At 42.8% G+C, this 27,127-nt stretch overlaps 1 protein-coding gene across 1 annotated transcript in view; it reads right to left on the bottom strand.

Moving 5' to 3' along the window:
- Nucleotides 1–27,127, bottom strand: part of CALN1 (calneuron 1) — a 175,302-nt gene that overhangs the window by 107,289 nt on the left and 40,886 nt on the right. The gene's annotated exons all lie outside the window — the stretch shown is intronic.

Genomic DNA, 27,127 nt, shown 5'->3' with positions numbered 1-27,127 from the left:
CCTGGTTACTATTACTGGCATATATATATTATGCCAGAAAACTTGAGGGTTGTGTGTGTGTATACACACACACACACACACACACACACACACACACACGACCCTCAAGTTTTCAGGCATAAGACAACCACTAGGAATCCAAAAGTAATTTGTCCTTAGGCAAACTATTGCACAAATATTTATCTGAGGTGTTTCTGAATCTCTCTGCAGCATCTGCTGTTGAGCTGCGTGTGAAATGGGATGGACTGATCTGGGTGGACTGTTCTGATCTAGTATGGCTATTCCTATGGTTCTACAATTTTAATCATCACACCAACCCTGGGATACTATAGACTATTTCATCAAATAGACTCAGAATGCTTTTCAGAAAAAGTAACGAATTAAGCCTGTCAGCACACTTGTAGGACAGATAAGTTTTGTCCATCATACAAGGAGGGTAATAAAACCATGACCTTGTTGCAGGGTAAGAGAACCTAGGCACACTCCCCTGCTACATGCAGATTCATATAACCTAAGTATGACCCTCTAATGAGGTCACCCACATCACCACATCAGGACAACGTCTCTCCACTATTAAACGAAGTCACACCAATTTAAATAGGAGATTTTCGCCTGCAGCCAGTAACATGTTTGGCCCAAAAAACTGCTTTTGGAAGTTGAGTCTCTCTCATAGAAGACTCTTATCTTCCAAATGAAGCCCTAAATACTCATTTTCTTTCTTGTCTGATAAATCGTGATGTATACCTTTTAAACCACCTCCAGGCAATTTCCACCCCCCACTACTTTTCATGGCATTCCTCTAATTTATAACTGGTTTGCTGCTATAAGCAGCCACAGATCTATAAAAATGCTGTGAGAACCAGAGAAATCATCCATCATTCTTCCCAACCCTGGCTCAGTTTTTGACATCTGATATTGTTTTTGTTTTAAATCTGACATTCACACCTCAAGCCTTTCATAGCCGCTTTAAACTCCATACTGCTCAGTCATTCCCTATCCTGGAGTGTCCATGTTCTGCCAATGTGTTGAGGGCACTGATGGTTATCCAAGTTTGACGTACTTCAGGGCTTTCTTAACATTGAAATTTCGACATCAAATTCCTCAGGTGAAGTGGTCATGGCTGCTTAAAATGCAGGACATTTTGGTTCATGTCAATTCTGGAGTCTCAGCCAGCTGGGAAGCCTTCCTACTTTAAGGGATTTGGGGTTGTGGGGTTTGTTTTGTTTTGTTAAATAGGTTTATCTTTTCGACATGCATTTGGAAAGAAAACATAGGATGTTTTATTAAACACCTTTCAGGGAGATAATCAGCTATTAACAGGTTCAGTAATCTCACATCAGTCAGCTCTTTATAATCTCTGCTAGGATACGAACACATTCCTTATTTAACATGTCATCAGTTATGTTTATCTTACTTGTGCATTGTTTGCAAGGATGTTGACTGATCATTTTCAGTTTACCCAGGGCCATAATGTACCTTTCAGTAGTAAAACCTACAAGAAGGCAGAGGACTCTGGGAAACTCTGTCAGGTGAACCACAGATTTTCTGATGAATATTCTCCTGAAGGGGGATCATAGAATATCAGAGTTGGAAGGGACTTCAGGAGATCATCTGGTCCAAACCCCTGCTCAAAGCAGGCACAATTCCCAATTTTTTTCCCCCCCTCAGATGGCCCCCTCAGGGATTGAACGCACAACCCTGGGTTTGGCAGGCCAATGCTCAAAGCACTGAGCTATCCCTCCCCCTCAAAATTTTTTAGAATATCAGGGTTGGAAGGGACCTCAGGAGGTCATCTAGTCCAACCCCCTGCTCAAAGCAGGACCAATCCTCAATTTTTGCCCCATATCCCTAAATGGCCCCCTCAAGGATTGAACTCACAACCCTGGGTTTAGCAGGCCAATGCTCAAACCACTGAGCTATCTCCCCCCCTCCAAAAGGCACGAAACGATTGTTGGCCATTGCTTTCACAGAGGGAGGGGGGAGCAAGGGGTAGGCTGGCAGCAGACGGTGCAGTACGACTGCTAGCCATCATCTCCTGGGTGCTCACCAGCAGACATGATGATGATTCAGGGAAACCCAGAGGAGCCCAGTGCCCACTCCCATAATAAGAGGCATGGAGCAGAAGTCAATATTGCTAGTACCCACACTATATTCACCCACAGGGGTCCCAGAGGGAGCATTCCAAGGTGGATGGCAACATGCTACTTCCAACTGCACAAGGTAGGATTCTGAAGATTACTGGGAAAGTAGGAACATGTCTTAGAGGTGAGTTCTCTTCATCTGCTTTCACTGCCCAGTCTCCATCCACTTTGCTCCCCTTTGCCCAGGGAGCTGGGGATGTGCAATGAGCCACTTATCTGCAGAGATTTTTTTTTGTAGTATAACTGTCTCCTGCAGAACTTACTGATCATGTTGCATGGCTGGTGCCTCTGTGGCCTTTGCTTTTACAAAGTTAATAAAAAGTATATACTTAAACAGATAAAAAAATGGGCTGGGGACTGGTTGGAAAATAGGGCTCTTTTCCCTGCAGAAAATTTCATCTTCACCAAAAACTGAAAAATAAAATATTTGTAAAATACTGTTGCAGGGCCTCATGCTCCCATTCTCCCAGAGACTGGACTCCCTGGTCAGACTACATTTCCCATGATCCACCATGATTCCCCCAGGGGAGGAGAGGTTGTATACCATGTGAGTTCCGTGGCCCCAGTGCATCATGGCAGATGAAAACCAGTTGGGGAGCCCAGTCCACAGACGATAATGTGGACCAAGGGCACCAAACAACAACTCCTACGAGGTATCATGGCAGCATGTCTGATTCAAGATATTTTGGTTTCAGCTGAAAAATTAAATTTTCATTTTCAGGTGTTTGGTTTTCAATTCAAAATTCAATTTTCTGCCATAAAACAGTTTCATCAGAAAATTTTCAACCAGCCCAAGCTGGCTTGGGCACTAGCCTAGGACTCAGAAGATCGATATTCCATTCCCTCCTTCACCACAGACTCCCTGAGTAACCTTGGGCAAGTGTCTTACTTTCTTGTGCCTCAGTTCCCCATCTGGCTAGTGGGAATACTAGTGCTCTGCAGGGAATCAGTTACCATAATAATGGATCTTCCATCCAAGGAAGAGCTGATGATATCCTAGTTCATAGTGGCATGCTGCAGTGACTTAATTATTTTCTAATAATTCTTTTAAAGCCCAAAGACAGCTTCTAAATCACAATAAATCAAAGTTCACACATACACCACTGTTGCTTTGACAAAATCTATTGTGCATTTATCATTTCACTATAAATATGCTCTCTTATACTACAGAATAATTCCATGTTTGCTTCGTTGGTTTTTAAATCGACTTTTATAGGTCACCCATATAAGGCCTGATCCAAAACCCACTGAAGTCAAAGGAAAGGTTCCTGTTAATTTCAGTGGGCACTGGATCAGACCCATAACAACTATATTTTCAGTTCCTACCGGCATTAACTATGGCCTCTTTATACATAAGTGAAAGATAGATGCTACCTTGTATCCACCTTCACCCCTTGCACTGGAATCACAATAATGTAAAGCGATGACGAGTCTGTTCAAATCAAGAACACCTGGAAGTTTCAGTACATAATGCCTGTGGAGTAGCAATGAATCCCATTAGCCACTGCCATCTCGAGTGATAGCTATTTTCGTATGTCGGGCTGAAAGCTGAAGCGCAATAAATATCACAGTGGAATCCATCCATTTAAAAAATAATCTTTTGACGTCTTAAAAAGAAGCAATCAGAACTACAAATATGGTAGGGAACTAAAAATGTTTTTTAAAGGAAAATATCAGGCGTTAACTTCAGAAAACTTTACAAGCTGCAATGCGAAAGCACTTAAACGTGTGAATAATCTACATTTATATATCGACTTCAATGTAGGATTTCTTAATCCCAACATATGGCAGGTTTCATTGATTTCATTGGGAGTACTCATATGCTTAAGTGCTTTGCTGGATCAGGGTCAGAATCCTGACAAACTTCAGTTCAAGCCCCGTTCCACAGCCTTCAGAAAAATAAACTGTTAACCAAGTCTGAAACATCAACTTCTGACCCCAAATGTACCTATTTGCACTCATGTCTATAAACACCACTTCCTAGTGTAAATCTATTTGAGGAGCTATGAATAGGTTGTACTCAAAGTCCAAAAAGCAGCTACTACCTCAGCAAGTGCCTCCTTTGTATACTTGTATGTAACTCCACCTCTTAAACATTTTTTTCTTTGTAGCACTCTTTGATTCTGCTCTCCAACAGACTCCGTGCTACTGTTCGACACATCACCTAACTTAAAAGTCACACGGCTCTGGTTCCTTTTCAGGTATAGTCAAGCCAACTCTATTAGCTAACAGGTACAAAACCACAGGTCCCAAACTGTGGTCTCTGAACCTGTGGATCACATGGTTCTGGCTCCCCCTTTTTGTTACCAGCCGTTAAATGTCATTACCAGAAGCTAAAAATACATCAGTATTTTCCTAATATCACTTTTCCAAGTGATCATGGTGGTTGCAATGACGACTGATGCTGCTGGATCACAAGTGGGACAGGAGGTGCCCATGAAGCAATCACTCAGGAAAGAAGCTGTCCACTATGAAAAGTCTGAGAACTCCTTTATTTAGACCAGTGGTTTTCAACTTTTTCCTCATGTGCGGAACCCTAAAAAATTTAAAATTGAAGTGCCCGGACCCCTTTGGAAATCTTAGGCACAGTCTGCAGACTCCCTGAGGTCCGCAGACCACCGGTTGAAAATGACTGATTTAGACTACAGGCCCTTTGGGGGCAGGGACTGTTTTATTAGAGCACGGCAAAAAAAGTTCAACAAATAGGTTTTTTTTGTTGAAAAATGCATCTTTCCATGCCACAAAGCTCTCTGCAAATTTGGGCCCAATTCAATGAATAATCTCCATACAGAAAAAAACAGGAACAAAATTTCAAAGAAGTCAAAACATTTAGTTTCAACCATTTCAAAATGTTTTGTTTTGACTTTTTCATTTTGAAATGTTGTGTTCTGAAAATTTCAAAATGTTGACGTTGACTTCAAATTTGGCCAGATTAAAAAGAAAACACACACAAAAAAAGTAAAAAATCCAAACCAAAACACAAATTATTTCAGGTAAACCAAAATGTTTTAATTGACACTAAATAAATAAATAAAAAACAAACATTTTCATTCAAATCAACCCAAAATGTTTGAGTTGATTCAAAACAAATTTGTTTCAGCAAAAAATTTCAGTTTGATTCCATTTGAACCAGACTCTTTTTTCAGAGTTTTTAGTTTGGCGCTCAAATTGAAAATCCCATTATTTGCTCAGCTCTACTCTCTACTACGCTGGGTTTGTACAGTGCCTACCACAGTGTAGCCCCAATTTTGGCTAGTCCCCAGGCACAACCATAATAAACATAGTCATAATAATAGCATAGAAGAATAACGGCCAGATTGTGACCAGAGGGCAGCACAGATGGACACTGCTCCAGAAGGGTGAAGCCTCTTACCCAATCCTTCTGGAGAAGCGACCGGTGGGGGTGCGCTAGTTCCAAGCAGTCCTGTGCAGGGGCTGGCCACACAGTAGCAAGTGACAGGTCTCTTCAAGTTCTACTGGTTTCCACTAGGGATTTAGTATATTCCCACTCCTATGTATATTATTTGGCATCACTTTGTACCGCTGTCGCCCTCCAATCCAACATATGTAGTCTACTCCCAAACGCAGAAAACACAAATAGAACTACACATGAAGAGAAAATGGTAGATTAAGTATCTGCGGATTTTAATATTGGGTGACTGTGTGTGAGATACATGCGAGAGCTTAGAAACATGGACACTTCAAAAGACTATTATATTGAAATGGGCCAGATGCTATAGGCTCAGGGATTAGTCATACACTTTTCTATCTATAAATGTTATATGTATCATTGTGAGCTAGGGATAGTATTCTAGGTTTATGGGGGAGGATAACCGAGCTTCCACCAAGAACTAAAATCAGTGCGGGGTAATTATGCAGATCCTGGGGCAGGTAAAGAACTCCAGAGAAGTGCCACTGAATTGCAATTAATTGCATTGAATTCACTGAATTCAGACCAGGTTCACGTGGCCAAGACAAGGAGAGAGCCAGTAGTAGAAGGGTCAGCGTGAACTGGCTGACTGAACCTTCTTTTTGATTCAACAATTGACATGAGATTGTAACCAAGAGGGCAAAACACTGCCGGAAGGGTTTGAAGACTGGCATCTGCCAGGGCCTCCATGTGGAAAATGGGTGACACCTGGTAACCTTCGCGTGCATGGAGGCGGATAACTGTCTTCAATGTCCTTTCTGTAATGCCTTTGGCCTAAAATAAATGTGTTGTGCTTTATGAAAGCTGCCTGGTCACTGGTAACCCTCATTTCCCCTGAGACGGGGACAGACCTTCTGGGATCAGTACAGTGGATTGCATGGGGACTGAAAGCTTAAATTCCTCATCCGCAGGCTGAAACACATGTTCTTGCCCACAGAGAGGTGATGGCTGGAGTCCGAGACTCTCAGGGGTGTCCTTGAGCAGATCTGTAGAGGCCAGAGGTGCAGTTAACCCCTGAACCATGACAGTGAGTTCCAGCAGTAACAGCACTGGACTGAGACTCAGGAAACTTCAGTTCTTCCGGGTGATATTGGGAAGTCACTGCCCCAACTTGTGCCTTTGTTTCCCCTTCTATAAAATGGGGATAATGACCTTGGATCTTCCTTGAAAAGAGCTTTAAGATCTAAGGATGAAAAGTGCATCGCTCTTCTGCCACTCAGTCCAAGGACAGAGAAATAACACTGTGCACAAGAGATTAGACTGAATGGCAGAAAACAACAAAAATGAGATTCACCTGGAAAAATGCAAAATCACCGAACTAGGGAACAAACAACATGAAAAGGGTAAGTCAAGAGAGGGAAGGACTAGAGAAGTACTAATGCAGAAAGAACTCTAGGGTAATAATCATTATTTATTTTATTGACTGATTTCAATGTATAATTCTAGGATTCATTTCCAAGTGCAGCTTCTGTAGTGACTTATCCAAGAAGCATCTCCATTTCAGAAGAAAACCAATGAATCTGTCTCAAAGAGCAACCTGTACAGAAAGTCAAAACTTTTCAACCTGCTCTATCATCCAGAGGTCACAGGGTTTGTGGATGTCTGCTTCAGCTTCTGTTTGTTGCTTTTAAAACACATTTCTCATGATGTTTAGCCTGCTATTTTTCCCCTGCTGATGATTTATGTTCTACAAGTGCTAAAGGGTACAGTACTCATTTCTCAGAGTTATTTGAGCACGCAAGGGGTTTTGTTTTTAATTAATTTCCACTCTCTGATTGTGTTTAACATCTGCACCTTCTCGTTTTAGCTATTAGGCAGCACATGGCAATTCTATTAAGTCCCAAATTCCTCTGGGATGAAGGAAAGAACGATCAGGTGAAATAGGCATTTTTTAATTTTCTTTGTGTGGGTTCGAAAGTAGACAGCTATCATAGTCCTGACCTGACATCCAGTCCAGCAAGTAATTAATTCTCTTCATCTACATCTGGCTATATGAAGATTCAAAGGCTACTTCCCCACGTACATGAGTTACTCTGAATTGGTTTCTTTCGGTGCATTTCATTTCAGAAAAGCCATTCACAGACGGAGTTGTTTTGGTGGTGTTTGATATTGTTTTTCCTTTAAAACTTCCTGAGCTTTCTTACCTACAGTTCAGCAGTCCATTTATTTACAGGAAATCCCTATATGACTGGGAACTAGCGGCAATCCTCATTATTTTTTGTTGCATATACTGATCCAGAATGAATCACAACTCTCTGTGAAACAAATTCTACTTGGGAAATCCCTGCCTGCTAGCTAGCCTCAGGCCCTGCAGATGGTTTCAATATATTTGATAGGTTATAAATAGCCATGTAATACATTTGTAATTACACTGCAACTGTTGACCACGTTAAGTGCTATGTAATCACTATCCGATTATTTCTATCATTGTAACATGGGTAGCAGTCCTATATCCCTTATGTTTGCCAGTAGCTAGTTTCCTTGGCGTCAATGCAGCTTTGGGTTCTAAAGTATAAATAAGTGATCTAAAAGCTGCAAATTTTATATCCTTAGTTGCCTAGTAAATAAGTTTAACAATTACTAGAGCTGGTCAAAAATTGGAATTTCCATCCCTTGGGAAATTCTGATAGTACCACATTTGTTTTCATCCCAAATCAGGATGAAGTGTCAAAATATCTAAAAAGAAAAAAATTGGTAGAATGGAAAGTTCTGAAAAATTTTGATTTGGAAATGTCAAAATGTTTTATTTTGAGAGTTTCGATAGAAATGAAACATGACAACATTATTGGATGAAAACATTTGTTTTTGACACTGAACTGTGTTTGTCAGAGCTGTCACAGTGTCTCATGAGAACTGTAGTTCAGGTATCTCACACCCCCATTCTCCTTTATGGACTGGGCTCCCTGGAGGGACTACGTCTCCCAGGATGCACTGTGATGGTTCAACCAGAGGATAGACTGCTGTGCACCATGGAAATGTACTCCAGCCAGGGACACAGCTCATACAGGAGAATGGGGGCACACAGTAATGTCAAATTGACCCAAACTAAATGTTTTCATTCGTTTCACAAACGGAAATATTTTAATTTGGGTCAATCCAACCCAATACATTTCAGTTCGATTTTCCTAGTGGAAAATAGGGGGGTGGAGGAAATGGCAAAACTGAAATTTCCCCATGAAAATTCTGATTTTGTGGGAAACTGCATTTTCCATTGAAAAAACATTTAGATGGAAAATTCCCAGCCATTCTACTAATTACCAGGTAATCTTCAGGAACATGTTACTAGCATATAAATGCACCGAATGTGCCGATACTAAGTAATTTTTTAAAATGATAATAAATGTCACAGTTTCAGGGTAACTTCCCCTGTATTCCCCATCCGTCATTCCTTGACAGCACCCACAGAAAGGTTTCCAGCTCACAGCTGTCACCTTTTCTGGGCAGTGAGTTTTACTCGCTCCTGATCAGGGCTTTTAAGGTTGCACAGGGTCCTGTCTTCTACGGCAATATCGCCAGCAAGCCAGTCTGCCTAAAAAGATGCTTGTGCTCTGTTCTCTCTCCCAGGACTATGAACAGTACAATTGTCAGCAGTTACAAGTTACCACACAGCTCTTTCTAAGCAAGTACATGTATTCTCCAGGTGAAAGCATTACAGAGAAAACAAAACAAAAAAAAAACCAACCAATAAACATTCCCATATGCATGCTGACAGCTTACCAAAGGTTACCCATCGGTTTTATGGGGCCTCAGTTAGTCCAACGTTCCCTAAAGGTGGACCACAGATCTTGTCCATTTCCTGGATCAGAAAGAAGTCCCCAAATCAATTTAAACTCAGGCTAATGAATCCAAAAATCCGTTATCTGTCTTTTGGTCTCTGGAGAATCCAGTTTGAAGTAGCATATGTGAGCTTTCCCACATATCTCTGTGGGGGTATTACAATCTGGGTGATTTGTCCTAATCACCACCCACAGTTTTTAGTTCCTGAAGAAGCTGGGGCACCCCTCCCTGAGGAAGCAGAATACAATCATACGTAAACCATTCAGTTAATACAATGGACCCAAAAGATATTTAAACTTAATTCAGTAAGGTCTCCCAAGTATATGGCAGGAAGTTGCCATATCTGTCACAGTAAATATTTAATGCCAGTTATAGGTGCTATCTTGACAGTCCTTAAGGATGTTTATGCATAACAGTGCAGACAGCAACACTGCAAACTTCCCATTACCCACCTATTGCCAGGCAAATATGCCTTAACCCTGATCTGGAGGGAACGTACAGAGCATATAGAGTAGCTTATAATTTTATGAACCTTGCAATGTCTTGAGTTTCAGCGTTCTTCAGGAGAATATGACTGTGAAAGCCAGCTGTCAAAAGTGTTTGGAACAGTAGTAACTTGTTTTACATCATTTTATGTCATTCCCATTAGAATTGGCAATCTACAAGTCTAGTTTTAGCAATTCTCTTAGTAGCATCCTGGACACCTTGGGTCTGTCTCTGCCTCTGTTGAAAAGTAAACGGGTGTTTTCCACTGATTTCAACAGGAACAGGACTGGTCCCCTTGTTGACACAGAGGATGTAATCCGGAGCCCACTGAAGTCAATGGCAAAACTCCCATCAATTTAACCGGGGTCAGGATTTCACCCAGAATGTAACTGCAGGCCTGAACCTGCTTCCACTCAAATCAAGTGGACTCCTTGTCTCTCAATGATAGCAGAATCTGGCCCTCAATTGGTGAATGAAATAATGCAGAATAATTCAGTGAGCAGTGATTTTAAATGGTGCATATTTTCCCCTTTATTTTCAGCTGATCAGGAATAACTTTGCTTTACTTCCCTGCATCTGAAATAAGCTTAAAAAATAAAACACCCATTGATGAACTGCCACAAAAAATATGTTTAATTCCCAAAGGGCACAGTGCAAATTTATACTGGCTCTGTGGACCACTGCACACAGGTCACAGTAGTATTGATTGCTCAGTCAATTAAAGTAGGTGTGAGGGAAATGTTGGTTAGTCTACCTCAACGTGTTGTTTTTTACACCTCAAGAGACCAAACATATACATCTGTGCTGAGAAAAATAGCAAGCAAGGGAGGGCTTGTCAACAAAGAGGTAACAAGAGAGAAGTGTAAATCTGTGTTTGCTCCCAGCATATCAAGGCTCATTGCAAGCATCAGTGCAAAGATGATGCAACATTACACAGGTGAAAACCATGATAGGCAATAAAGTTCTCTACTAAGAGAGGAACATTCTTCCTTGACAACTTACAGCCCAACATGCATCAGAGCTGTCGTATGGCTCCTGAATGACCTGCACTTTGGACCTCACTAATGCACCCTCGGCCATTTCCAATTCTTCTCAGCCTTACCAGCTTCTTCCTCTCTTCTCCCTAAAGCTCACCCGCTGTTCCCAGCCTGGCATTCTTCTCCCAGCTGTTCTATCTCCTGCTCCCTGCAGCTCAACCAGTCCATTCCATCTGTGATCATTTCAGGGCTGATCCTATTGCCTGCCAATCACTATTATCTCTTCTTCTTCTTCGCTGTTTGACAACTTAGTCCAAAGAGCTTCAGCAAGGGTGACAGATTGTCTCTTTCCCAGTTTAAGTGTCAGAAAGGCTCAGCTTTGCATTCCCGTTCTCTCAGCCAAATGGCTCACAAAATGAGTCTCTTCTTGGGCACCGGCAACCAAACAGATTATTTATAAATATCAGCATTTGAGATGGATATTGGCTACATAAGCAAATATCTCATTTTTGTTGATTGAGCAAAGAGCTTATTGTTACAGGTCTCAGCATTTTACACAAGACCCTCCCAGTACACCATTGTCACTGTGCAATCTCTGAGCTGGAAGTGTTGCCAGTGCTGCATTTAATGCTGTTTGCAGAACGGTTCTGTGGTCTCTCCGCACAAGCCAGGAGGCCCCCATCCACCCTGACACATGTATAGTGGCTTGTGTCTTAAATGGAAGAGTCGTCTGACCTCTTTCTTTCAACTGTTGAACCATCCCACAAAGAGCTCTGCATAGAACAGGAGAAATACCAATTGACTTTTAAACCTGCAGATGGATCCCAAATAGACAATGCCAGGGACTTGAAAAAGATCTGCATAGAGAGTGACAGTTTCACTTCTTTTGTTTTGTACTGTGAATTACTGTGCTGCTGAAAAGTGCCATGTTGCCAGACCCGGAGGTCCTAGTTCTCTGTTTATCCACGCAGAAGGTAAAACACAAGCAGTGGCATCATAAGCCCCCCAAGTCCCTCATCTCTGTGATCTGGAGAGACCACAAGAGTAGGTCACAATCTCTAGGACTCATTCAGCCCTCTCTGATGAGACTGCCAACAACAAGGACAGCTGTGTTGGGGGCCTTTTGTGATGTTCACCTGGAAGCAGAGGTGAAAGTAAGCCGGTACGCCCCGGTACAGCGTACTGGCAAGAGCCCGTGCACCATACCAGGGCGGATCGGCTTCCCCGGGGGCAATTTAAAGGGCCTGGGGCTCCCAGCTGCACCCCGGGCCCTTTAAATTGCCGCAAGAGCCCTGCTGCCAGAGCCCTGGGGAAGCGGCGGTGGGGCTCGGGCGACGATTTAAAGGGCCCAGGGCTCCGGCCACCGTTACCGCCCCGGGCCCTTTAAATAGCTGCCAGAGCCCTGCCGCCGCTACCCCAGGGCTCCGGCAGGCTCCGGGGATGATTTAAAGGACACGGGGCAGTAGCGGCAACCGGACCCCCGGACACTTTAAATCGCCGCCCGAGCCCTGCTGCTGGAGCCCCAGGGGTTGCGGCAGCAATTTAAAGGGCCCGGGGCTCGGCTGCGGTAGCGGCGGCTGGGAGCCCCTGGCCCTTTAAATCGCCGCCAGAGCCCCCAGCTGCCATGGCTACCCCGGGGCTCCGGTGGCGATTTAAAGGGCCCAGGGCTCCCAGCTGCTGCTACCACAGTCCCAGCCCGGGGCCCTTTAAATCTTGATTTAAAGGGCCTGGGGATGTAAAGGTCCTGCCTCTTCCGGTTGAGGCCCTGCCCCCTCCTAAGGGCTCTGGAGTACCGGTAAGTCCTTTAAAGTTACTTTCATCCCTGCCTGGAAGTGGACTGAGACTGCAAGGGTAATATTTTCAAAACACAACTGGGAAAGGAACTCCCAACGCTACTTATTATTGGTAATGAAAAAGAATTCACAGCCATGAAAACATATGGCCCCTCCCCCACTACAAGTGTCCAAATTAAATGGACAGCCCATAATATTTCCTGTACAGTTTAAAAAACTGCTGTTCAGAAAGCTGAATAAGGAGACAGCTATTCTTCATTGTTTTCCAAAGAAACTCCTCTCTTTCCTTTCCATCATCCTCCTATTCCCATTCCTTTAGTGTGAATTGGTGATAGAAAGCCCTTACGCCCTATTTTACAAACCCATTGAGAAGTCCATAAACCTGAACATCTCAAAATTACAGTAGCTGCACAACAAACCTGCATTAGTTGGAGTACCATCATCCACAAAAACCAGGGTTCCACTGTACCACCGTTTATGGACAATGAGGAAAGGCCTATTTTCCCTCCCATGACATCACTCCAGTTTTTTGCCATGAGTATTCAATCCACGCTCACAAAAATGAAAATATTTGCTGGATATAATCGACGTTTAAGATCCTGCTCACGAGCATTTCAAAGACTGATGGTAATTTGACTCAAGATTATTTACCCATGACTCTCATTAATGTCAAAGAGATAATGGTTGGCCATCATTTATTAATTTGCATCTTCTTCTGATTTCCCAAAGAAACTGTTTATGTACAGTTCTTAGTAAAATGACAGATTCGGTCGGCAATCTTCAAGGCAATAATTGTTTGGGAAATATGACCTCTGTCTTCATTTACAGCTATTTTCCTTCCCTTCATAAAAGGAGATTATTTAGATATGGAAAACTTTCTTTTATAAATTTACTTCCCAATTTTCAAACTTGGGTGCCTAACTCAGGGCATTAAATTCCACATTTAGGACAACATCCTTAAAACAGCTAAGCAGGGACTGATTTGCTATGGGAATGCCTCAAAGTCACCTGGCATTTGGTTCTGACGCGTATAAGGACTTGGGCTTCTTTCTTTTTTTGGAACCAATTTTGTGGGGGCAATTAATTGTTGGCAAAAATGATTGAAGTTCGACAGCCTTCTCACCCACCACAGCACCTTTAAGTAAATCTCCACATGGTTCAGTTAACTCGATCAGTTGCCTCATTAAGGACCCTATCATGGGAGCTGCTGAGTGTCCATCCAGCGCCTTGTATGATCGGGCCCTAAACTGATCACACTACAACATCTAGATATTGCATATTATTATTCTATACACTCCTCCATCATAAACCTGCCCACTTCAAAGACCAATTTCAACCATCCCCATGTTTCCTTTTCAATCAGCAAATTTTACCCCTTGGGCCCCGGATTCACTTCCACTAACTTTGGCCCAAGGCAACAGACTGTCTTGTAAAGACTATAATGTACCTTTGATTTAAGGTTTTTCATTATTAAGTTACTTTTCCCCCGGGCATTTTCTATTCCCCAACCCTCAGCAGCTACGGATTTCTCTCTCTACAAAATAATATTCATTATAACATGTAAATTGCTATACTGGCAGCATGTCTTGTGAAAAGGAGCATAGAGAGTCTGTTGACAAAACCCAATCTAACTCGAACGTGCCCTTTCCGGCTCTCACTCATTACCATCTCTCTTTACTGTGTCAAAGTGAAAGGAAATGAGCTTCTCTTTACTCTCTCTCTATTTTTTTTTTTAAAGACTACACAGAGCCAGCTACACTGAATCAAAACTTCCCACGTAGGCTAGACCTACACCACTTTTGGCGGCATGTAGCGTATGTGTAGCTATACACTGCAGTGAAAAGGCTGCGTCCACACTGCAGGGTGTAGCTACACGTAGCAGTGAAAGGCTCCGGTAGGCGGGAGTTGCTGGAGTCTTTGCCCACTGCTGGAGCCTTTCCCCGATGCCAGAGTCTTTCCCTCTGGTGGAGAAAGGCTCTAGCAGCAGGAGTCCTTACCTACAGCGGGAAAAGGCACCAGCGGTGAGGAGCTGCTAGAATCTTTTCCTGAGACAGGGAAGGCTCCAGCAGTTTTCCCTCTGGCAAGGAAAGGGTCTAGTCTTCAGGGGTGAGCAAACTACAGCCCATGGGCCAGATCTGCACCCCAAGCCCCTCATCCGCAGTCCCCCCCCCACAGCCCGCCCTGCCCCCCTCAGCCGGAACTCGCACCCCACTCCCCCGCCCCAGCTCAGAGCTCTCTCCCGAACCCTGAACTCCTCATTTCTGGCCCCACCCCAGAGCCCTCACCCCCTCCCGTACCCCAACCCCAATTTTCTGAGCGTTCACGGCCTTCCATACAATTTCTGTTCCCAGATGTGGCCCTCGGGCCAAAACGTCTGTCCACCCCTGCTCTAGTCACAGGGAGCTGGCAGAGCCTTTCCCCTGTGCCCCAGCCTTTGTCCTATGGTGAGGAAAGGCTGCAGCAGCTGGCAGGCCGCGGGACACAACACAGCTAACAGCAGCAGTGCAGACAGCGAGGCACAGCCTGGGTGATTGGAGAGCTATGTAGGGTATGTCCTCGGGTACATACCCGCAGCCTTCAGGCAGACCTATACTCTGTTCGCCTAAGCCAGGCCTTACCGTCTACTTTGCTACTTAAACTTACGATGTGGGGACTCCCCAAGTACATACTCTACTTGCTGCTGAAAGAAGTGTGCAGTGTTCAATTAATTCAGCCACTGTGGTCTTTGTCGAAGTGCTGGAGATGAATTATAAATGTGGTGGTTTAACTACAGAAGTTCATGTTAGAATTCATGCTGTCAGTAGATTTATGACTTTTCTGGTAAGCCCAACTTTTCTTCTGTTACCTTCTACTACAGAGATATTCGCTGCACAGTAAAAATGGGGCTCTACTAACGTTTTCTGCCCGGTGACTAGTGACTACATTCTCTTAACTCCACTGAACACTTTCATATTAAGGTGACCTTCATATGAAAGCAAATTCTTTGCAAACCTAGTAATGACCTCACTGGACAGAAGGGCTCTACAATTCTTCATTATCTGAACCTCAGTTTTCTGCAACTCAATCATCTCCTCCTGCAATTACAGTGGAAAGGTCCTTGATCACCTGACTCCTCAATTATATATCTGATGGAGAATTCCCAGTGACATTCAGATCAATAAGGATATTCAGAAGTCCAAACAAGACGAAACCAAAGTGGTGATGAAAGCACAGTAAAAACTTCAGGCAGTAGGAGAACAGGAGTGTAACTCTTCGTTGTATTTTAAAGGGGACATAAAGAGGATACCAAAAATAGCTGGGGAAGCAAGGAGGGGCGGCGGAGATGCAGCACGATGTGTTTGAACATGACCTACCTTATGTGCAGGTGAGTAAGCAGGCATAACCTTGTGCAGGCTACCTGTGTCACCAGACCGTGTGTAGCAGAGAGGCCAGCTGCCATAAAGCTGCTGATCCCACTCCCGCACAAGGTTCCCTCACCCATGGTCCACCCTCCATATGCCAACACAGCAAAGCTGAGCCAGTGTACAGTGGGAAATAAACTGCACCATGTACAGGATTCGCTCTAAGTTACAGTTCAGTGCCTGGCCTTCTTCTGGAGCAGCAGCATCCCTTCATTCAGGGCTTTTGGCAACTCCATGGTCTAGCCTCGGAACCCTTCTGTCTCACCTGTAAAAAGAAGTTAATTTCAAAGATTACAGTTGGAGGCAGGCTGGGGAGAGCATGGTACAGTTATTTATGGTAGGGTTTGTTTTGTTTTCCACTAAATCTTTCAGGCTGCCACAATTAAACCAAATAAATCATTCTTTTCCAGAAGTAATTTCAGATGAGAAATGGAAGTTTTCTAATAAATCTTTGTACCTGGGGACATTTGGAAAAAAATAAAATGCTCTCTCCAGAAAATACACTAAGAATCTAGACTGGGGAGTTTCAATAATATATTTTATTTATAATGTTTTTAATGGCCATCTGTCTTTTCCGCTTTTTGTTGATGCTGGTAATTTTATAGTGCAAAGAAGGTAACATGTTGTATATGAAGGTATCTGATTTGCCTCAGAGTATATGGAAAATTAATAAGAATTGGAAATAAAACAACATCTACTGACCTATGGTGGACTGGAACCCGGAATTCTCATTCCATGGGAAATTCCAGAATTTCCAAAAGACTAACATCTAAATCAAAACAAAAATTCAAAGTTTCATTTAAAAATATCAAAACATCATTTTGTTTTGACCTTATCAAAATTGTTTCATTTCCACTTTAGCAACTCAATTATATTATGTTGTAGTCAAAATTAATCATTTTGATAATTTTCTGTTGAAAATTCCTGCAGAATGTTTTGATTTAATCCAATCAGCGTTTTCCAACAGATAACCATTCTGTTGGAAAAATTACAAAGAGCTCTAATCCCCCCTACTTCCTCCATATGCCTTTGATCTGGCTTTATTTATGGCTTTACATAGTGTAAGACCATTTGAGAAGGCTCTTCATATCCCTGATCGTGAAGCAGCACTGAGAGGTCCACTCAACAAGATGTACAAGTTCAGAGACACTCAACACTGCAATGCACCCAGTGCAGCAAAGCTGATACAATATTCTCTACTGCCTTGTGTCATAATTTGCACCAGTGTAAAGTGAGAATAATTATGCACCAATGCAAAGGATCCAATGCAATGTAATGTAAAGCATAAGCTTTCGTGAGCTACATGCATCCGATGAAGTGAGCTGTAGCTCACGAAAGCTTATGCTCAAATAAATTTGTTAGTCTCTAAGGTGCCACAAGTCCTCCCTTTCTTTTTTCTATTTTTAAAAGTTACTCTTTTCCATTTGCTGCCAAGTCTGAAAGTCCAATTTGCCAAGATAACATATCCAGTGTGGATGAAGATTTCCAAACTTGAAGTATCAGTCTCTTAGCAACCATAGTACCCTTTGTATTAAAATGGAGCACAGTGAAAATGTCATCTTCTGCAGACTTTCATGCACCTAATCAGTGAATTCCCATTAAAGACAGGCAAGCAGGTGAAAATGGTACTTTGAAAATCTCTCTCTCTCTCTCCCCATCCCCCTCCATGAAATAGGCTGCTGATCATAATGAAAGGTGCAGCAAGCCCAGGTCAAAAAGCTGGTATGATTCATGGAAAGATTAAGACCCTTTCCTTCCACTTGCCCAGGAGTTCTGGGTTTAGTGGCAGAAGCAGGATCGATAAAGCCCTGCTCAGTTTTGTGTCCATCTGTAGAACAAACATTTGATAGCTCCCTCTCTCCAAACCTACAAGAGTTCCTAAAAGGGTTTTCAATTCCCACATTCCCATCTGTGGTCTCCAATCGAGTCCTTCGCAGAAGCTCACACTCCTGATACGCTGTCCTTTGTAAAATAACATTCTGGGATCCTCGGGGTGTTCCTCTCCATTCTGGGGTCCTCGGGAGTTTAGGGTGCTATATAAATGCACAACAATACTGTAAACATACAGAAGGCCATAATAAGCCCTGTAATTCTCATGGTTGCATCAACTCTCTGAGCTCAGATGTGGCCGCCTGCACTTTCAATTCATTTGATACCTCAAAAATACAGGAAACGCAAGGCAACTAAAGCTGCAACCCATGTCCCCTGGTCTCTCTCCACTTACCAAACATGAGGAGTTCAATTACACAGAGAGGTCTCATCTTCTCTCTTCTCTCTCTGGGCTGATTTCTGACCTCTGCTTCCAGCATGTGCATGCATGACAGGTGTGGTGTGGCATAGCTGGCTGACCCCAGAGCAACTCCTTAGCCCCTTGTTGTCCAGTGTGGGGTTTGTATGCCCCATCACACCCACTCCTCCTGAAGATGGCACTGGGGACCCAGACCAGCAGATTGTCCTCCGCTCCCTGCCCCGCCCAGAAAAAAATGACATTTTGGTGAGCTTTTCCCACTGTATGCTGAATTTGGAAGGTGTACAGCTGGAGGGCATAAGCTGGAGGGGTTGTGTCTTTGCTGATGTTTAACCACAATAAGGGACATGATCGGTGACAAGCTTGAACAGATTTTCCGGGTGGTAGTAGTGGAGGGAGTCTACGGCCCATTTCACAGCCACACCTTCCTTTTCCATTACAGAATATGCCCACTCCCAAGAGAACAGTTTGCGGCTCAGGTAGAGTACAGGATGTTCCTCTCCATTTGCTTCCTGGGACAACACTGTGCCTCGTCCCACTTCTGAGGCGTCAGTTTGCAAAATGAATTCTTTGGAGAAGTCAGGACTGAACAGGACAGGCTCTTTGCACAAGTGTTCTTTCAACTTCTAAAAGGCCTTTTCGCAGGCCTCAGAACCGTGAACCTTCTTGGGGCTACTATTCCGCATTAGCTCTGTGCGGGGGCTGCTGTGGTTGAAAACCCAGGCACAAATCAGTACTAGTAATCTGAGAGGCCTAATAAACTTTGGACTTGTTTCTTCGTGGTTGGGATAGGGCATGCTTTGAGGGCCTGAACTTTGCCCACAAGAAGCCAGTCCTGGCCCTTCCCCAAACTACATCCCAGAAAGGTGGTCTCTTCTTTTCCAATCTTACACTTTGCTGAGTTTCCAACTGGCCCAGCCTCCCACAGGGACCAAAGTACGGTGGCGACTTGTGCTTTATGTTCATCTGAATCTCAGCTGTGGATGACTGTATCATCTAAATAGCATGCTGCATGCGATGGAATGTCACTGTGGCACCAAGGAGGCCAAAGGGCGTAGTCCTAAATGACAGCGGCCAAAGTCTTGGCAAAGGTGGTTTTTTCCCTTGATTCCGGTGTGAGTGGGATCTGCAGGTGTGACAGGTCAGAGCTGTCTGAGCCCAGAGCAGTTTCTTAACCCCTGGTTGTCCAGTGTGAGGTTTGTATACCTCATCACAGTAGACTGAGAATGCTTTGTAGTTAAGGCAATGAGCTGGGACTCAGGAGATCAGGGTCCAGTTCCAGACTTCCTGAGAGACTTTGAGCTAGTCACACTTGGGGCTAGATCCTGCAGGTGGTTCCCCCAGAACACATCCATTTGCAGGATCTAGCCCTTAATCATTCAGCATCTCAGGTTCCCAGTTGTACATTGAAGATAATCACATCTCCTTTTTTCCACCTTTTTCCAGTTAGATTTTAAGCTTTTTAATATAGGGACTATCCCTTATAATGTCTACGTACAGTGCCTAGCACGAAGAGTCCCTGAATTCAGTTGGCACCTCTAGGTGCTCCTGTAATATTAATAAAAAATAAAAATGATCTGGAAGCAAACATTTCTGTTTAGCACGGTGCCCATCCTCCCCATACTTCTCAGCGGTAGAGAGAGAAGCACTCAAAAAATGTGAGTCTCTCTCTCTCGTTCTGTAGCCCAGCAGCGTGGGGAGTTTGAGTACTTTTTTGAGCAAAAGGAGAGTTTGCTTCCCAGCTGGGATTGTCTTTGCTCCCACAGCAGTAATGATCAGAGTCCATCAAGACTGCACGATCAGCAGTTTATTTCTTACGAAGTATAACAGTTGCCCAGGAGAGGACAGGATCAATAGCATGAGGAAATGCCCATACGTGGATGCCTGCAGCTCCTGTATCACACAAACAGGCAAAGAAAAATCCTTAAAGCTTTTACAAACACTGCTGGGCTTATTTTCGTTTTCCTGCATCTCTGATGGATAAAAAAAAAAAAAATCAATGCAAGCTCAACTCTATTTTAGCTGTGACCTTAACTCTTCCATGTATTTTCTGCGTTATTTCTGTAGATTACTAAAACCAACAGTTATGATGATAATAATAATGCCATGGTCACTATTTGGAGCTCCAGGGAAGGAGACAGAGGCTAAGTAATTTAGATTTAAGAGGGAATAGTCTCGCCATTTACAATCAGATGTATCCAGCCCGCCATGTTTTTTACTGCTGCAAGGTGATCAAAGATTCTGAAATGAAATAAAATGGAATGAACAGTATTTTGGCTTCAAATGCTCTTTAAATAATCAATTTGGCATTTGGCTATTGGAACTTTCAAGCCGTGTACATTACTTGCACGCTTTATTTGTTGTCTGAAGTCAGAGGGGAACACACCATCTGTAATCCTACCTGTTTGTGAAATAAATTAAATGGATAAAGTTTTCCCTAATTAAAGACTTGACAATGTATATATATTTTACATTGGAGCTAATACTTACAAAGCACAAACAAACATAGTTTGACACCATAGAGACTTGTCTTATTATATAGCATGTCAAATTTTGAGAGCAGCTGTTTCACACTTGATGCAGGGAATAGGGGATTTTACTCACATTATTATAATTATTTATTAAACACATTCAGTGTATTCAGTGCCCTACGCAATATGCACAGAATCATTGTATACACACAGACACAACAAATAGACAATCTATATATAGTCACAGTGTATGCATAGACACGATATACAGGCACTTTACATACATAGATAATACACACACACACACACGCACACACACAGTCACAGTATGCAAACAGAAAATATACATGCAGTCTCTGCCGCCAAGGTCTTACAGTCTAGATAATGTTGCACATCAGGTGGAATTGCCCCTAAATTAAACCACACTGCAACAGCTAATTAGGGATGTTGTTTGATAAATGTACTATGGCATTTCTCCTTCACCACAATTAAAGATACTATCAAGTGAAAAGGAAAGCCAGCAGGTACTCCACACCCACAAGCAAAAAGTAACCGTCAGAGTACAAAGCAAACCCAGCAATACTCCTGTCGCTAACACAAATATCAACCACCTGTCATGTCTCTCCCTCTCTAAAAGTCTGGATAAACAGACAGGCTTGCAGTGTGACTGAATGTCAACAGATGTCCGGGTAGGTGGGGAGAGTAGGTTCGAAAGCTAAGGACCCCTCATCACAAAGAGCACACAACTGTCAGCTCCCACTGTTTTACAACACTCCATGGGACTACTCACATGCTTCAAGTTAAGCACCTGGTTGAATCTATACAGCATTTATTCCACAATACCTGTGAATGTTTGGAAAGGTATCTGTTCTAAAAACATGTGTGTAAATGTTTGCCAAGTACCACTGAACTTTATTTAAAGGATGAGACACTAACTGTGCCTTGCTGTATACTGTACGATACTTGACATGTTTTCTTATCACAGAAATAGCCTTGTAGCCTTCGCCAACTCAGTCTAAGAATACACAGCTTTAACAAAACTCTGAAATCAGCCAAATTAGAACTTTGCTGGGAAGCCGCAGCAGGAGCAGAAGTGCATCTTTCTCGGTGAGCCGTGGAGAAGATAAGGGAACATAACTTCCAATACAACATACAGAAGATTACATTTAAAAAAAAAAACAAAATTCTGAGAGAAGGAAAAACTCACAGCAGAGGAGAAGTAAAATCTGTGACATTCACCTCTTAAATTAAACTATATGCGAAAGGAGAGTGAAGGAATTCTCCACTGCCTCGTGCAGTCATTTACACCTGCAATGGCATTTTGTACCCACCGTGCACAGGTGTAAACGAAGGTAAAAGGCAGTAGAAAAATCAGGTCCCACTCCCAACACCCTTTTTATGTAAGGTCTCAACACAGTTTTTTGTAGCACTATAACTTATAAGTTAAAGTGGTATGATTCCTTCACGTTGACACAATTATACTGGTATAAAGGTGCATAGCTCTTTGCAGCTGCACTCAAGGGTTTCTAAACTGATATAGTTATAACAGTATAAAAACTGAGTGTAAAACCAGCCCTAAGCAGAGGGTCTTTTGAAATGTGACTCTCCCATATATTACCTCCCATCTCTGCTGAAAGTCACTTCTCTCTCAAATGGAAAAGCTCATTTCCGATTGCAAGCTCAGGCCCAAGACTACAATCCAAATTCTACCCTTAGAGACTCAGTGACTTCCACACAATCCAGTCACATGCAAAGGACAAAATCGGGCCCAGTTCATTCTCCTGGAAGAAGCATTATATTAAAATAATAACTGGAGCTATTAAATTATGCCAGCTGTCAGTAGCCCCAAGGGGCTATTATAACAGCCAAGAGTCGCTAGATAAAAGGAATTCACAGCCATGACACTCATACCTCTTGGCCATGTCCCTTATGCCACGTGAATGGAGAGGAGATGTAAGGGCCATTACACCAGCTCTGTGGCATGTGAGGTTCCCCTTACACAAGGGGGATCCTTGACTGTCCAGCTTTAGGGCAACTTTGCGTTGGCAACAAAGCACAAAATGGTCCCATGGCAGGCGAGAAGAATCAAGCCAAGTACTGTTGCTTTAGTCTGTGTTCCACTCCCTCTCTTCCTAAGACATTTAAGTTCCTCCAGACCACACAAAACATATGAGAAGAGAGAGACGGGAAATGCCAGGTGTGTCATCTAGACCCTCCCCTTTTAAGGAGGGACTCCTCCCTATATTATATGTTCTGTCCAATCAGGCATTATATATCTCAAGCAATGGGGTTTCCATCACTTCCCTTGACAGATCATTGCTCAGTTGATTAAGTGTCCTGGAAGTTTCCCCGTTATTCAGACACAATTTTGTTCTCCGGCTCTTTTCACAAGGCCCTACGCTGAATTATAAAGCTTTGAGTGGTTCCAAAGAGAAACCACTTTCTCTGCCATGGAAATACAGCCCTGTAGCAGGGGGGAGTTCTGTATACAGGAATGCTACAATAAATATATAGCCCCTATTACTGTAATATCTGAGCACCTGACAGTTTTTAATGTGTTTTTCCTCACAACACCCATGTGAGGTAGAGAAGTATTGTTCTGATCTCCTTCCCACAGAGAGGGAACCGACACACAGAGAAACTAAGTGACTTGCTCACGGTCACACAGAGGGAGTGTTTGGCAGAGCAGAACCTTGAACCCAGGTTTTGCAAGTCCTAGGCCACAATCCGGTGGGAGTAAAGCCACCAGTCCCTAACTCCTGCAAGAATTGCTAATGGCTAAGGAGACTGTATGCCTCTGACATGGAATTCTGCAATGCCACCTGCCTCCCTCCACAGCTTCCCATGACAACAACTCACAGAACCCCAACTAAAGAAGGGTCTGATAGTGTAGTGACAGGGCACACAAAAGTTAACCCAGCCCTGGGCTACGTTCATTATCTACAGGCTTGTTCCTATATGTATAGCACACTTGGTCCTCCCATTCCTACCCATGGGCCTGTTTCCTCCTCTCATGTAGATCCCATTCATCACAGAGCACTTTCTCCATGGTTCAGGAAGGTGGAATTATGATGACAAAGAGGCAAGTGACCTCCCCACCAACCCCCAGCTAGGAGCATACCAATCCCCAGTCTTCCCACGGAGACGGAGGTAACAATTTGGCCTCCAGTGTTTTTTTTTAAATTCTCAAACTGGCCGAGAATGGATGGAATTTGCCTTTTGCTTCATAGCACAAAGGCGCAATGAATTTCAGTAAAGAAGCACAAGTAGTCAGTAATAGGCACTGTCTGTCTTTTTTTGCCTCACCATCTCTGTTTGAATAGAAGAATTGCAGAACCATTCATGGTTATTTATATAAACCCTGTACACTGCCCCAACTGCAGACCTTAGCTAATCTATATCATTTTAGAAAAGCAGTGTTGCATATTTTCTGTCAAGCAATTAACGCACACCGTAGCACGCCAAGCAGAGAGTTTTAGTAGCACTAAACAAGGTTGGTACATTTGTAAACAGCTTGCTATGGTGTAATATTTTTTTCTGCTCATATGGCCTAAATATACCTTGGGAGGATTTTCTCCAGTACAAATGGCTCTGCTTGAAGGAATTTAAAACCACAAAAGACCTTATGATAATTTCTTCTGCTATCTGCCTAGTGCGCTCTTTCTCTCTTTGTTTTCTGGTTGGCCAAGTTACCAACTGAAGTTCAAGTTCCACCAATTATCCAAATGAGAGCTTGGTTTTAATGGAGCATCCAGTTTAAATAGAGATGAGGTAGAACACACACATTGGCCACCTGAGTTCTAACCTAAGCGCCACAGACTACCCATATGACCTGCCCTGGCAAGACAGTTGGGACAAATCTCATCCCTTGTAAAGAGGGATTACACAACGCCCAAGTAAGGGCTTAAGTTATCCGTAAGACCTGGCACTAACACCCCTTAAAGTGCGCATTCTACTCTCCATAAATGGCATTGTAGAAATCCAGGCTTCTCATTTGCTAGTGACTTCCAGATCAAATGTGATCAGTTTAGAAGCAACACTATGTTATTTCTGTCTTTCATAACACTCCAAACTTATAACCTGTGTTCTGGGAGTCAAACTGAGTTCTTGCTTCCTCCGTGCATGGCCTTCAATAAGAAGAAGAAACAGCTCTGCAGAGACAAGGTGAGTGAGGCAATCCGTCTTTTATTGGATTCACTTCTGCTGGGGAGAGAGACAAGCTTTTGAGTTTACACAGAGTTCTTCAGGTCTGGGAAACTTATGTAGCGGTGACGCTTTGAGTTAAATAAATAAAACAACGCTGCATAAAAGCTCTGCAGCTCCTTTTATGCCTACGGTGACTCTCAAGCAAACCCATCACAGTCAATGGCCTCCACAGGTAATAGGGACTGGAATTCAAGTCAGACATTTGGGTGACCATGCATAAGCAGGAGTGGAATCCAACCACTTCGTCGTAGCTCAATTGGCTCTTCAGACTTAAGCAACAGCTAAAAAATATTTTTGTCCCTCAAGTCAGCAGATATGACTCCGGATATGCAAGGTGAACCGATCTGCTCAGAAGAAGATGCCATTTTCAGATAGTCACAGCTCAGAGCAGTGCCACATGTTAATCTCTCCGTGTCTCAGCTCACCTATCTTTACAGTTGGAGGGACAGTAATATTGACCTACCTCACAGGGGCTTTGTGAGGTTAAATATATTTTTTATACAGAGCTTTGGGACCTGAGACAAAATGTGCTATAAAAGTGCAATACATTTATTTTTATTACTCACTTGAGGCTAGATAAAACCGGCTCAAGAGGCTGGACTGGGATTCAGAAGACCTGGGTTCTGTCCTTGGTTCTGCCACTCACTTGCAACGTGATCTTAGGTAAATCACTTCCCCTCTCGATTTCCCCTTCCGTCCTTTGTCTTTCTCGTCTACTTAAGCTATCGGCTCTTAATCTCTTATTCATACACTCCCTATTATTACTATTGGTTATTTGCATTGCAGTAGCATCTGGGACCCCTAGTCCTGGACTAAGTTCCTGTTGTGCTAGGTGTTGTTGGGACACAGAACACTAAGATGGGACAATGGGACCCCAGTCTTGCTTATGGCTTCTCGGTGCATTGGTAACACAAATAATACTTCTTAATTTAATATCTTTAAGAGCATCTAACTTCCCGCTAGATCTGCCGCACATTCTGCCTTTTAAATAGTTAACTCCATAAGCTTCTTTGATGGGCCAACATCCTGTTTGATATTCCATCCATGCTTGTTGTGAGGAGGCTGTTAATGAAATGGCAAAGACCTCCCGATCCTTGCGTATGTCTAAAAGATGTCTACAAAGCAGTATACTTTGTACACTTCATTTAAAAGCTCTAGAAACTAATTGGAGTACAAAGTCAGGTCTAATTGATGTTTGTATTGATTGAACTGCTTCAAGGCTTAATTTCGGTTGCAAACCTCACTTTAAAATAAAGCCATTCATAATTAAGACAGGATCTGTAATTAATGGATTTTTATAGTCATAACAAAATTCCTCTCTCATCAATCTAAATTAAACTCTGCATCAAAGTTAGTGCAAATTAACTACCGTGGGTGACAAATTTGGTCTCTGCAAAGCTTTCACTGTTTTTATTAACATCAAAAACTAATTTCTGAACCTACACAGTTGTTGAAAGTTCATGTTAATAAACATGTTGTATCAGAGATGGAATGTCCTTATTTCTCAATGTTTGGGGCATACACACACGAACGAGACAAATATTTTATGCCTTTTGCTGTAAATTGTGCAAAATAATCAACATACTGTAACACCAGGCTTCTAAAAATATCTTGGCACCATATTTTATAAATATATTATATGGTGGCAAAGTAGTTTATGGTGCCATTGGAGTATTTAACCCTTTCCTCCTAAAATATCAATTGATAAAATATCAATCTGTGTTTAGACAAATGAAGTATTAAATTCCTATTTGCACCCAGTCTCTTTATTGGTTAGACCCGTTGGTGAAATGATCAGATTCCTTAAACTTCGGCTGACTGTACAACTCTGCTCAGATTCATCTTATTGGAAAGCTTTACAGTCATGACCCACAATATGTAGAGAGAACAGGATGTTTTAGGTTCATGGCAAAAAAAAAAAAAAAGTGACTTGGGGCTTGTATACACGGGAGGGTAATGCGCTCTACTGGGGTGCGATTTCTAAAGCGCACGAAGGTGCTGTGCAATAATTTGAATAGACCTTGCTGGTGCGCTTTAATGTAGTATTATTTGAAACAGTGTTAAAAGTGCACTGGGGAATCTGTGCAGAGCTACAGGGACCAATTAATGGGCAACGTGTTAGTATGCTTTAGAAATCACACCCCTGTAGAGTATTACCTTACCATGCAAACAAGCCCTTAGGACATGTGTTCAGAAT

This window comes from Natator depressus, chromosome 17 (assembly GCF_965152275.1).
Source record: "Natator depressus isolate rNatDep1 chromosome 17, rNatDep2.hap1, whole genome shotgun sequence".
Taxonomy (NCBI): Eukaryota; Metazoa; Chordata; order Testudines; family Cheloniidae; genus Natator; species Natator depressus.
This window is presented reverse-complemented; position numbering and strand designations above follow the sequence as displayed.